Genomic DNA, 13,736 nt, shown 5'->3' with positions numbered 1-13,736 from the left:
ATCAAAGATTACAAGTACATGACCTCTCAAATCACTTTCAAGTGTTGATTTTTACTTTTGCATATGTTGAATACTTTTCACATTTTAACAATGATCAGTTTTGAAGATACATTTTAAAATACGTTTTTAATATGAATTCGTTTATTTTATATTTAAGTTCATGAGTCAGACCCACATTATGTCCCTGGTGAAAATTCTGCAAGGCTGCAGAAAAGGGCCACCTTCATAAAAGCGTGTATCTGTGGGCCCACATTTGCTTTCCAGCCCCAGACAGAAAAGCCTGACCCAACACCCTCTGGGAAAATCTACCTTTGATGTAAGAGATGTTGCTCAGTCATGATTATTACACCAGCCACACCATATCATCGCTCCCGGAAGTCTGAGGAGGGAAAGCGGGCAGCCAGAAGGCCAGAACCTTCCTCTCACCAGGAAACAACTCTACCTCCAAGCAAGAGACGGGTGACTTGGAGCCACATAAGAAAGGCCATTGAGCCATTGATTTCATGATTAAGAAGCATCCCCATTCACTGATAAACACCTTTCAATGTCACTGGTGGCTGGAGCCAAACGTAATCCTTCCAGGTTGTGACTGGGATGGAGGGTCTGCCACAGGACAGGGTCACAGTCAGTCTGTGGCCCATATGGGCACTCTGTCATTTAGCTTAGGTGGAAACCAATCTTCTCCACAGTCACGGTGCCCCTGTGCGGTGACAGTAGTACCCATGAGCAGAGAAGCCCACAGCTCACAAAAGGCATCAGCCAGGAAATGGCTCTGAAGAGACGGTGGATGAAGCTGCTGCGCTCAGGCTCTGGTCAAGCTTGTCCCGCTCCTACAACAAGCTCCTACAAGTCCTTGGGACTTGGGATACTGCCTCCCAGGAGGATGCGCATCGCGGTCCTAGTGTCTGGGCAAAGAGGTCCTCTAGGTGCTGAGGACACTCTCCAGATCTGCCAGGGTTTGTTGGCATGTCCTGTTGCTCGCCTCAGCGGTGGCCCAACGTTCCTTCGTCACCCTGCCCTCTGCCTGGGGAGAAGGTTTTCGGTGGAAGAGCTCAGGACACTCACAGGGCAGAGGGAGTTGCTTGCCGTTGGTGCCAGATATGCTTTAGACGCTCACAAGTAAACCTACAGCAGCCTTCCTGGTTCACAGGCCCGGAAACACCACCGAGGCAAAAAGGCTCCGAGGAATGGGGAGGTCCCTGCGCAGAGGTTGTCTCAAATAGTTCTCTCTGGGGGGCGTGGGTTTCTTCTAACTCCAAATCAGAGACTGCTGCCAGCGACAGCGCGTCGGCTCCGGAGCTGCCCTCCCTCTTCTCGGTTCCGACACAATTTAAAATCTTGAAGTTAGGAGGCAAACACAGCAATAAAGTAAATCAACTGTTGGAAAGTAAAAACGAGAAAAACTTTGCATCACTAAGTTCACAAAACTTTTATAGAATTTATGTAAATACATTTTCAATATTAATAATTGGAAGACCTGCATTTCGAATGCTTTCTATGGCATTGAGTATTGTAATTATTAGAAACTGGTGCTCTTCCTAAATCTTGCTACATTCTGGAAAAAAACTTTGCAACTTCTTTAATATAGAGCCCTTTTGAGAAAAATAAAACTCGGATCACTTTGCTTGCGTGGTGTTACAGACTGAATTGTATTCCACCCACAAATTCTTATGTTGAAGACTTAACCCCAAAAGTGATTGTATTGGGAGATAGGGTCTTTAAGGAGGTAATAAAGTTAGCTGAGGTCATAGGGTGGGACCTTAATTGGTATCATCATAAGAAGAGGAAGAAACATCAGCGTTCACTCTCCGAAAGCACAGAGAAAAGGCCATGGAAAAATACAGTGAAAAGGTACCATCTGCAAGCCAAGGAGACAGGTCTCACCAGAAACGAACCCTGCCAGCACCTCAATCTTGGACTTACAATCCCCAGAACAGTGAGAAAAAGTTTCTGTTGTTTCGGCCACCCAGTCTGTGGTATTTTGTTACAGCAGCTTAAGCTGACTAATAATAATAATAATAAATATTTCTACAACAATACCTGGTACGAAGAAGGTGCTAAAAAAGTATTTGTTGAATAAAGGAATACATGCAGAGAATTTTCAATACTTAATATGGCCGTAGATAACTTTATATCTCAAGGATATACTTATTATCTATAGAAACCAATCCACAAACATGTAACAAATGTCATTTTTATGCTGTTTTGTAAACTGCACATTTGTTTATTTTTTAAGTGTGTAACTATGCTTGTATAATTATGAAGAGTAAATCCTTATAGTTTGAAACACATTAATTTTACTTGGTTTTGCATCCAAAGTACAAGTAAGGGTAAAACAAGAGTATCACCCTTGACACCCACTGGGCTCTAACTTCAGCGTCTCAGTGCAACACTGTTCACAGTGGAACAGATAGATAGATAACTGACACCTGAGAACAAAACCCTGTTTTGCCTATAGGAACACAGGATCTGGACAAAAAAATAATTTGATACCCTGGTTTTTCTGTCAAAAGCAATGTCAAAAACTTCCTCTCAGAGACCATTATGGCAGCACTAGGTATCGGGTCCCACTTAATGGAAAGGAAGATAGAAAATGTGTGGGATCACAGGGAGAGTAGTTGAAACGGTAAGTGTATCTGCCACATAATCAATCTTAGGTTCCAAGTTTTTAGTGACTGTTTACTGAACCTATTATGGTACCAAATACTCATCATCAGGGTTTGCTCAAGAAAATATTTCAGGAATTTAATACAAGATATTAGATACAATTACATTTGTAAGGGACGGTGTTGTGAAGGTCAGAAAAAGCAATGATCTCAAAGAAGCAAGAAGTTGTAGGACTCTACCAGGATACCAGATCCTGAAGCACTAAAGCAGGTGACTGCCTGCAGATTTGGGGAAGCTGCTGCACAGCCTCATGGGTGCAGACTGCCGAAGTCCAGTGCCAGGCAATGATGTCACACTTGTATGAGGATGCCGCCATGCTTTCTACTTCTCCATCTCTTGGCTGTCACCGATAAAATGTACACTAGAGTTAACCGGCAGTAAATTCCAGGAAATGTACTTCTAAGACTTTCATCCCAGTCCCTAAAACACGTGCAAGAGTACATGCGAGTGGAGACCACTCCTGGTTGTTAAGTTAAGTAGAAAATCAATGTGTGCACGCATGCACGCATGTATGACTGACACTGGAATTGCTTGTGGTTCTGTTTTGGCTTTGGCTTCCAGGACATTCAGAACCCCGAACCCCCTTTGTTTCTTAATCTAATTTCTCATATCTATGAATATTAATAGAACCTACTGTTTTTCGGTGAGTAGAAGAATTTGTGGTACTTTAAATTCTTTCGTAACTAGAGTGCTATTATTGAATACTGTTTCCTTGCGTTTGTCATTGTTAAAATTTCATTTTAGGTACAGTTAGTCTGCATTAACGGACTCCAGTACGTACTAAAGAAAGTCATTCCCATTTCAAGACAAGTCCTGATGCCCATATCTCTGAAGTAAATGTTATAAAAGCATAAAAGAGAAATTAAATGCCTAATGAAATATTTATGCCATTTGAATAGAGTTTACATTACCCTTATTCTGAAGTTATGTTTGATTTGGCTGGGATTTACAGCATTTTATGAGCAAGCAGTAATAGGATGTGGCTGTGAAAATAATAACCTTTCCACTGTTGAAATGCTACCCTTTTATATTTAGAATTTTTCTTGAACAATTATTATACAATATAATATTTATGAGAAAAATGATTCCACTTATATGATAACCGAAAATATAACTGGGAATTCACTTACAAAAAATGCAGACGACCTATATGAAGAAAACATTAACAAGCCACTGGTCATAAAGGAAATTTAATTGAAAAGTCTTTCTCTCTCTTTCTCTCTCTTTCTCTCTCTCTCTCTCTTCTCTCTCTCTCTCTCTCTCTCTCTCTCTCTCTCTCTCTCTCTCTCTCTCTCTCTCTCTCTCTCTCTCTCTTTCAGAAACAATAACAACGTAATAAAGCAAAGCCTGAAGCAAGACAACGTGTTAGCAACACTGTTGTAAAGATTAGGGCTAGAGGGACAGCCGGATGGCTCAGTTGGTTAGAACGAGAGCTCTTAACAACAAAGTTTCTGGTTCAATTCCCGCGTTGGATGGTGGGCTGTGCCCCTTGCAACTAGGACTGAAAACGGTAATTGGACTTGGAGCTGAGCTGTGCCCTCCACAACTAGATTGAAGGACAACTAGAGCTGATGGGCCCTGGAGAAACACACTGTTCCCCAGTATTCCCCAATTAAAAAAAAGATACACACACACACACACACACATTAGGGTTAGAAAAAATATAATTAATTTTTAATTAGTCCTACCACTCAGTGAAGTATATTATACTGTGTTGTCTAAATGGGCACACCTAATTTATAATGTGTTTTTCATGGTGATATTGCTGGTTAAAAAAAGAAAAATCATAAGAGGAAGACAGTTGGCTAATTTGGAGCCCACCCAGAGATAAATGAACTTAATTAGCAATTATCCTTGAAGGGGATCCAATAAAATTGCGTATCCAATACAATATTTTCTCATCTATGCATCCTTTCATTCACTTATTTGTTGATTCATTCAATAAATGATTACTGTTTGTCTGCTTTGTCCTATTTAGTATTCTAAGCATTGTAGATATAAATACAACTAAGTCAGACCTAAGATATAGTTTACGTGTTTTACGTTCACTGTCATGGGGACTAAATTTTTATAATGTGTATTAAAATGTCCAACCATCTATTGATTTCCGTACTGATTCAGCCCCTACACTTGGATTTGAATTTTGAGGTTGCGTAGGGAAGAAATGTGAGCCCACAACCATATTATCCTTTTGTCAAAGCATATCCAATCATTGGTGGAGCTGGAAACTGGCCATTGTAAACATGGACACTGTGTTGTTCACCACTTCCGGGAGACAAAGCCCAGTGCTCAGAGTATCTGAGCAAATTGCAAGAAGGCTTTTTCTTATTCCAACTCTGGCAAAAAGTTACTCTAGAAGAACATAACAATTTAACACACTACTATAACTTCACAAAGATTGTTTTCTGTACCAGAAGACTGCATTGTAGAAATTTAAGGTGTCTGAACCCAGAAAATTATTACAATGCCCAACATATGCATATTCTAATGCCCTGGGAGGAGAAATGACTCATCCAAGTACACACAGTGATTTAGAGGCAAAGCTAGAGCTGTAGACAAGTCCCATTAAACTGAACACCAGCCATCTATCAGTTTAACTATATGGTCGCATTTAGCTTTGTCTCTTTTTATTTCAAATATTTCAAATAATTTCAAAATGACACAAGATCATAAAACTAGTACAAAATACATTTTTTCTAAACCATTTGAATATAAACTGCCAACATGATGCCACATCATTCTAAATATGGATATTTTTCAAGAAAATAATTCAATTATTAAAAGAAAAAAGTAAAACAGGAAATTAATATTAATATAGTAAGATCACTCCCATTGATATATTACCTCTAATGCATTGCAATTTTATTTAGTTGTCATATCTTCAATATGGAATAGTTCTTCAGTCTTTATTGGCTTTCACAAATTTCATCCTTTGAAAATTACAGTCTGGTTATTTTGTATAATATCTCTAATTTGAACTTGTTTGATGTTTGTTCATGATTAAGTTCTGATTATTTATTTTGGTCAGAAATATCACAAAAGAGATTCTATGTTCTTCTCATTGCATGCTATTAGGTGCTGCACAATTTTGATGTCCCATTACTGGAGATGTTAATTTTGGTCTTTAGCTTAAAATAGCGGCTGCCAAAAATTACCATTAGGAAGTTATTCTTTTTTATTATTATTTAATTAATTGGGGTGACAATTGTTAATGAAATTACATAATTTCAGGTGTACAATTCTGTATTACATCATCTATAAATCCCATAGTGTGTTCACCACCCAGAGCCAGTTCTCCTTCCATCACCATATATTTGATCCCCCTAATCCTCATCTCCCTCCCCCCACCCCCCTTATCCTCTGGTAACCACTAAACTATTGTCTGTGTCTATGAGTTGTTGTTTCTCATTTGTTTGTCTTCTTCTTTTGTTGTTTTTGGTTTATATACCACATATCAGTGAAATCATAGGGTTCTCTGCTTTTTCTGTCTGACTTATTTCGCTTAGCATTATACTCTCAAGATACATCCATGTTGTCACAAATGGTCCTATTTCATTTTTTCTTACCGCCAAATAGTATTCCATTGTGTATATATACCACAACTCCTTTATCCATTCATCTATCGAAGGACATTTTGGTTGTTTCCATGTCTTGGCCACCATAAACAAAGCTGCAATAAACATTGGAGCACACGTGTCTTTATGGATAAATGATTTCAAATTCTTTGGGTAGATACCCAGGAGAGGGATTGCTGAGCAATATGGTAATTCTATTTGTAATTTTTTGAGGAACCTCCACACTGCCTTCCATAGCGGCTGCACCAGTTTGCATTCCCACTAACAGTTAATGAGAGTTCCTTTTTCCCACAGCTTCTCCAACACTTGTTACTATGTGTCTTGTTGATGATAGTCATTCTAACAGGGGTGAAGTGATATCTCATTGTGGGTTTTATTTGCATTTCTCTGATGATTAGTGATGTTGAGCATTTTTTCACATGTCTATTTGCCATTTGTAAGTCCTCTTTGGAGAAATGTCTCTTCAGGTCCTCTGCCCATTTTTCAATAGGGTTGTTTGTTTTTTTGTTGTTAAGTTTCAAGAGTTCCTGGTATATTTTGGATATTAGCCCCTTATCGGAGGAACTGTTTGCAAAAATCTTCTCCCATTCAGTCGGTTGCCTCTTTATTTTGTCGATGGTTTCTTTTGCTGTGCAGAAGCTTTTATGTTTCATATAGTCCCATTTGTTTATTTTAGCTTTTACTTCCATTGCCTTTGGAGTCAAATTCATAAAATGCTCTTTGAACGCAAGGTCCATAAGTTTAGTACCTATGTTTTCTTCTATGCAGTTTATTGTGTCAGGTCTTATGCTTAAGTCTTTGATCCATTTTGAATTAATTTTGGTACATGGTGACAGATAACAGTCCAGTTTCATTCTTTTGCATGTGGCGATCCAATTCTCTCAGCACCATTTACTGAAGAGGATGTCTTTCCTCCATTGTATATTTTTAGGTTCTTTGTCAAAACTTCTCTGTCCATATTTATGTGGTTTTATTTCTGGGTTCTCAATTCTATTCCATTGGTCTATGTGTCTGTTTTTCTTCCAATACCATGCTGTTTTGATTATTGTAGCCCTGTAGTACAAGCTAAAGTCAGGGAGTGAGAAACCTCCAGCATTGTTCTTTTTTCCTAAAATTGCTTTGGCTATTCGGGGTCTTTTGTGGTTCCAGACAATTCTGATGATTTTTTTGTTCTATTTCTTTAAAAAATGCCATTGGGATTTTGATGGGGATTGCATTATTTCTGTATATTGCTTTAGGTAATATGGCCATTTTAACTATGTTTATTCTTCCAATCCATGAGCATGGAATGTCTTTCCATTTCTTTGTGTCTTCTTCAATTTCTTTCAAAAATGTCTTATAGTTTTCAGCATATAAATCCTTCACATCCTTGGTTAAGTTTATTCCTAGGTATTTTATTTTTTTGCTGCAATTGCAAAGGGAATTTTTTTTTTTTAATTTCTTTTTCTGAGATTTCATTGTTAGTATATAGGAATGCATGTACTTTTGTACGTTGATTTTGTAGCCAGCAACTTTACTGTATTCGTTGATTGTTTCTAACAGCTTTTTGGTGGAGTCTTTAGAGTTTGCTATATATAGCATCATGTCATCTGCAAAGAGTGATATTTTAACTTCTTCATTCCCAATTTGGATGCCTTTTATTTCTTTCTCTTGCCTGATGGCTCTGGCAAGGACTTCCAACACTATGTTGAAAAGAAGAGGTGATAGGGGACAGCCCTGTCGTGTTCATGAGCGTAGAGCAAGGGCTTCAGTTTTTCACCATTAATTATGAGATCAGCTGAGGGCTTGTCATAGATGGCCTTTATTATGTTAAGGTATTTTCCTTCTATACCTATTTTATTAAGTGTTTTAATCATAAATGGATGTTGTATCTTGTCAAATGATTTTTCTGCATCAATTGATATAATCATATGATTTTTGTCCTTTATTTGGTTTATGTGATGTATCACATTGATGGATTTGCGAATGTTGAACCATCCTTGTGCCCTGGGATGAACCCTACTTGGTCATGATGAATAATCTTTTTAATGCATTGTTGTATTCGATTTGCTAGAATTTTGTTTAGGATTTTTGCATCTGTATTTATCAGAGATATTGGTCTGTAGTTTTCTTTTTTTGTATTGTCCTTACCAGGTTTTGGTATCAGGGTGATGTAGGCCTCATAAAATGAGTTAGGGAGTACTGACTCTTCTTCAATTTTTTGGAAGAGTTTAAGCAGGATTGGTATTAGATCCTCTTTGAAGGTTTGGTATAATTCACTAGTGAAGCCATCTGGTCCCGGACTTTTGCTTTTGGGAAGGTTTTGGATGGCTGATTCAATTTCTTTACTGGTGATCGGTCTCTTTAGATTTTCCAGTTCTTCATGGTTCAGTCTTGGAAGGCCTTATGTTTCTAAGAACTTGTCCATTTCTTCTAGGTTATTGAATTTGGTGGCATATAGTCCTTCATAGTATTCTTGCATGATCCTTTGAATTTCTGTGGTATCTGTGATAACTTCCTCTTTTTCATTTCTGATTTTGTTAATTAGTGTCTTCTCTCTTTTTATCTTAGTGAGTCTAGCCAAGGGTTTGTCGATTTTATTAATTTTTTCAAAGAACTAGCTCTTTGTCACATTAAATTTTTCTATTGTCTTTTGTTCTCTATTTCATTGAGCTCTGCTCCGATTTTTGTTATTCCCTTTCTTTTGCTGCCCTTGGATTTCACTTGTTCTTCTTTTTCTAGTTCTTTAAGGTGTAACATGAGGTTATTTATTTGGGATTTTTCATGTTTCTTGAAATAGGCCTGTAATGATATAAATTTCCCTCTTAAAACTGCTTTCGCGGCATCCCAAAAATTTTGGTAGGATGTATTTTCATTGTCATTTGTTTCTATGTATCTTTTGATCTCTCCTCTAATTTCTTCTTTGACCTAGTCGTTCTTTAAAAGTATGTGGTTTAATCTCCATGTATTTGTGTTTTTTCCTGTTTTCTTTTTGCAGTTGATTTCCAATTTCAAAGCCTTGTGATCAGAGAATATGCTTGGTATGATTTCAATCTTCTTAAATTTGCTGAGGCTGCTTTTATGTCCTAATATATAGTCTATCCTTGAGAATGTTCCATGTACACTCGAAAAGAATGTATAGTCTGATGTTTTAGGATGAAGTGCTCTATTGTTCCTAATAGCTTTTTGGTGGAGTCTTTAGGGTTTTCTATATATAGCATCATGTCATCTGCAAAGAGTGACAATTTAACTTCTTCATTCCCAATTTGGATGCCTTTTATTTCTTTCTCTTGCCTGATAGCTCTGGCGAGGACTTCCAACACTATGTTGAAAAGCAGAGGTGATAAGGGACAACCTTGTCGTGTTCCTGAACGTAGAGCAAAGGGCTTCAGCTTTTCACCATTAATTATGAGATTAGCTGAGGGCTTGTCGTATATGGCCTTTATTATGTTGAGGTATTTTCCTTCTATACCAATTTTACTAAGTGTTTTAATCATAAATGGATGTTGTATCTTATCAAATGCTTTTTCTGCATCAATTGATAGAATCATATGATTTTTGTCCTTTATTTTGTTTGTGTGATGAATCACATTGATGGATTTGCGAATGTTGAACCATCCTTGTTCCCCTGGGATGAACCCCACTTGGTCGTGATGAATAATCTTTTTAATGCATTGTTGTATTCGATTTGCTAGAATTTTGTTTAGGATTTTAGCATCTGTATTCATCAGAGATATAGGTCTGTAGTTTTCTTTTTTTGTGTTATCCTTACCAGGTTTTGGTATCAGGGTAATGTTGGCCTCATAAAATGAGTTAGGGAGTACTGACACTTCTTCAATTTTTTGGAAGAGTTTGAGCAGGATTGGTATTAGATCCTCTTTGAAGTTTTGGTAGAATTCACTGGTTAAGCCTCTGGTCCAGGACTTTTGATTTTGGGAAGGTTTTTGATGACTGATTCAATTTCCTTACTAGTGATCGGCCTGTTAAGATTTTCCAGTTCTTCATGATTCAGCCTTGGAAGGCTATATGTTTCTAAGAACTTGTCCATTTCTTTTAAGTTATTAAATTTGGTGGCATATAGTCCTTCATAGTATTCTTGGATAATCCTTTGTATTTCTGTGGTGTCCGTGATAACTTCCCCTTTTTCATTTCTGATTTTGTTAATTAGTGTCTTCTCTCTTTTTATCTTAGTGAGTCTAGCCAAGTGTTTGTCGATTTTGTTAATCTTTTCAAAGAACCAGCTTTTTGTCACATTAATTTTTTCTATTGTCTTTTTGTTCTCTATTTCATTTAGTTCTGCTCTGATTTTTGTTATTTCCTTTCTTCTGCTGACCTTGGGTTTCGCTTGTTCTTCTTTTTCTAGTTCTTTAAGGTGTAACATGAGGTTATTTATTTGGGATTTTTCTTGTTTCTTGAGATAGGCCTGTAATGATATAAATTTCCCTCTTAAAACTGCTTTCGCGGCATCCCAAAAATTTTGGTAGGATGTATTTTCATTGTCATTTGTTTCTATGTATCTTTTGAGCTCTCCTCTAATTTCTTCTTTGACCCAATCGTTCTTTAAAAGTATGTTGTTTAATCTCCATGTATTTGTGTTTTTTCCTGCTTTCTTTTCGCAGTTGATATCCAATTTCAAAGCTTTGTGATCAGAGAATATGCTTGGTATGATTTCAATCTTCTTAAATTTGCTGAGGCTGATTTTGTGTCCCAATATATGGTCTATCCTTGAGAATGTTCCATGTACACTAGAAAAGAATGTATAGTCTGATGTTTTAGGATGAAGTGCTCTATATATGTCAATTATGTCCAATTCATCTAATGTGTCATTTAGGGCTGCGATTTCGTTATTTATCTTCTGTTTGGATGATCTATCCATAGCTGTCAATGATGTATTTAAGTCCCCTAGTATAATTGTGTTTTGGTCAATTTCTCCCTTTAGTTCTGTTAGTAGTTGCTTGGTATATTTTGGTGCTCCCTGATGGGTGGTATAAATATTGATGACTGCTATGTCTTCTTGTTGTATAGTCCCCGTTACCATTATGAAATGATCATCTTTGTCTCTTGTTATCTTTTTCACCCTGAAGTCTGTTTTATCTGATATCATTATGGCTACACCTGATTTTCTCTGGGTACCATTTGCTTGGAGTGTCAATTTCCACCCTTTCACTTTTAGTCTATGCTTGTCCTTGTAGCTGAGATGTGTCTCTTGGAGACAGCATATCGTTGTGTTTAGTTTTTTGATCCAATCTGCTACTCTGTGCCTTTTTATTGGTGAGTTCAGTCCATTTACATTTAGGGTGATTATTGATACGTGAGGATTTCCTGTCATTCTGTCTTTAGTTTTCTGGTAAGGCTGCGTCTCCATTGTTTCTTTACCTTTTTGTTGTTGTCTATTATTTCTGTGTGGTGGTATTTATGATGTTCTCTGTTTTTCTTATTTTATTAAAGTATGTATTCCAGTTCTGGATTTTTTTTGAGTGGTTACCCTTAAGATTACATAAAAGAAAGTTTGATTTTTAGAGTATTCCATTTTCTTCAGCACGCTTACTTTCTCCATTCCCATATTCCGGTTCAGGCCTTTATTCGGTTCAGGCCTTTTTTATGTTTTGGTTGCCACAAATTGTCCCTGTTGATGGTGGTCAAATAGCCTCCTTTAGTATTTCTTGTAGTGCATGTCATATATTAGAAAATTCCCTCAGCTTCCGTATGTCTGGAACGTTCTTTATTCCTCCTTCATATCTAAAGGAGATTTTTGCTGGATATATTATTCTTGGCTCATGATTTCTGTCTTTCAATAGTTTGAATATTTGGTTCCACTTCCTTCTGACTTGTAGAGTTTCTGCTGAAAAATCTGATGATAATTGAATGGGCTTTCCTTTGTAGGTTACCATCTTCTTTTCCCTGACTGCCTTGAGGATTCTTTCTTTGGCGTTGATTTTAGACAGCTTCAATACAATGTGCCTTGGAGAAGGCCTGTTGGGAATAAGGTAATTAGGTGTTCTATTTGCTGCTTGGATTCGAGGATCCAGTTCTGTCCACATATTTGGGAAGTTCTCATTAACAATTTGTTTGAATATATTCTCTGTTTCCTTCTCTCTTTCTTCTCCTTCTGGTATGCCCATTATTCTTATATTGCTCTTTCTGATAGAGTCAGAAAGTTCTTGTAGAGTTCTTTCATTTCTTTTAAGTCTCAAGTCTCTTTCTTCTTCCATCTGTGTAATTTCCAGGTTTTTATCTTCGATGTCACTGATTCTTTTCTCCATCTGGTCAACTCTATTACCTAAGCTGGTTATTTCATTCTTCATTTCTTCTACTGAGTTCTTAATCTCCAGAAATTCCATTTGGTTCTTTTTTAAAATTTCAATCTCTTTCGTAAAATGCTCATGTTGTTCTTTGATTGCGTTTCTGAGTTCATTAACTTGCTCTTCTGTGTTTGCTTGCATCTCGTTGAGTTTTTTCAGAACTGCAATCTTGAGTTCTCTGTCATTTAAGTCACATATTTGCATATCTTTAAGTTCCTTTTCTGAAGACTTTTCACTTTCTTTCTGAGCTGTCTTGTTGCCTTGGTTATTCATGGCAATTACTGATTTATTATTTCTCTTCCTAGACATCTACAGGAGTGGATTCTGCAACAGGTTGATAGGAAGACGTCTTTCTTTTGTTTTCCAATACTTGCTAGTAGAATGTTTTATTTTCTCTCTGACTGTAGCCTTTTTTTTTCTCTCTGACGCAGTAGTGCTATGTTTTCTCTGCACTATTCCAGCTTCTCACAGAATGAGGGGATTCCCTGGGAGACAGGCCTCTCCTCTGTTAGCAGTTCACCTGGGTCATAGAGCGCCACATCCCTGTGGGGGTGCAGAGAGCTTTTGAAGTTCCAAAGCTCTTTCTGCACCCGATTCAGAGCTCTTATGTTTCAGCAGTTCTATTTACTCCTGCAGGGATCTGCCCAGATAGGTAAGGCCAGGGTCAGGGTGAGTTGTGAGAGGTGGCCTAGAGCAATGGCAGCGACCACCACCACAGCTGGTCCTGCTTCCACAGCTCCTTCCCCTTTGCTGGAACTAGTTGGGCTGCGAATGTGTGTCTGTGGTCCACAGTTCTCAGAACAGCAAATATCCTGTCCTTTTGATCTGACACTGCTACTTTATCGCTTCTAGCACCGGGCAGGTGGGGGTGGGGCGAGCTCTGGAAGGGTAGGGAGCGGGCGGCTAGTCTCAGTGCCTAAGACTTCTGTTCTCTGCTCAGTGGTTAGGGCTTAAACCACCGGTTTCAGCCTTCTTCCCTCAGTCTTTGCTCCGAGGTCTCTGCCGTGAGCGTTGGGTTCAGCCGTGTTATATGCTGCCTCTTCAGCCCTGTGGGCTGTAAGCGGAGCCCTAGCAGTCCGAGTTCTTCCCTCTCACACAGCTCCAGTAGTTCCGGGATGCAGCGAGCTCGGAGCATTGAGCTAGGTCTGCGTCCTGCACCCGCAAGGCTCCGTCCCCGCACTTCTCCCTTCCCTCCTCCCTCCCGCTCCCCTCC

At 38.2% G+C, this 13,736-nt stretch overlaps 1 pseudogene across 1 annotated transcript; it reads right to left on the bottom strand.

Annotated features, from left to right (window-relative positions):
• Positions 1-524: 524 nt before the first annotated feature.
• Positions 525-2,983, bottom strand: LOC308508564 (MAD2L1-binding protein-like; annotated as a pseudogene). The gene is made up of 3 exons: positions 2,855-2,983; positions 2,494-2,570; positions 525-1,310 (listed from the first exon to the last, which is right to left on the bottom strand). The product of its transcript is annotated as an MAD2L1-binding protein-like (transcript).
• Between the last annotated feature and the right edge of the window lie 10,753 nt (positions 2,984-13,736).

Source organism: Rhinolophus hipposideros (genome assembly GCF_964194185.1).
Source record: "Rhinolophus hipposideros genome assembly, chromosome: 15".
Taxonomy (NCBI): Eukaryota; Metazoa; Chordata; class Mammalia; order Chiroptera; family Rhinolophidae; genus Rhinolophus; species Rhinolophus hipposideros.
This window is presented reverse-complemented; position numbering and strand designations above follow the sequence as displayed.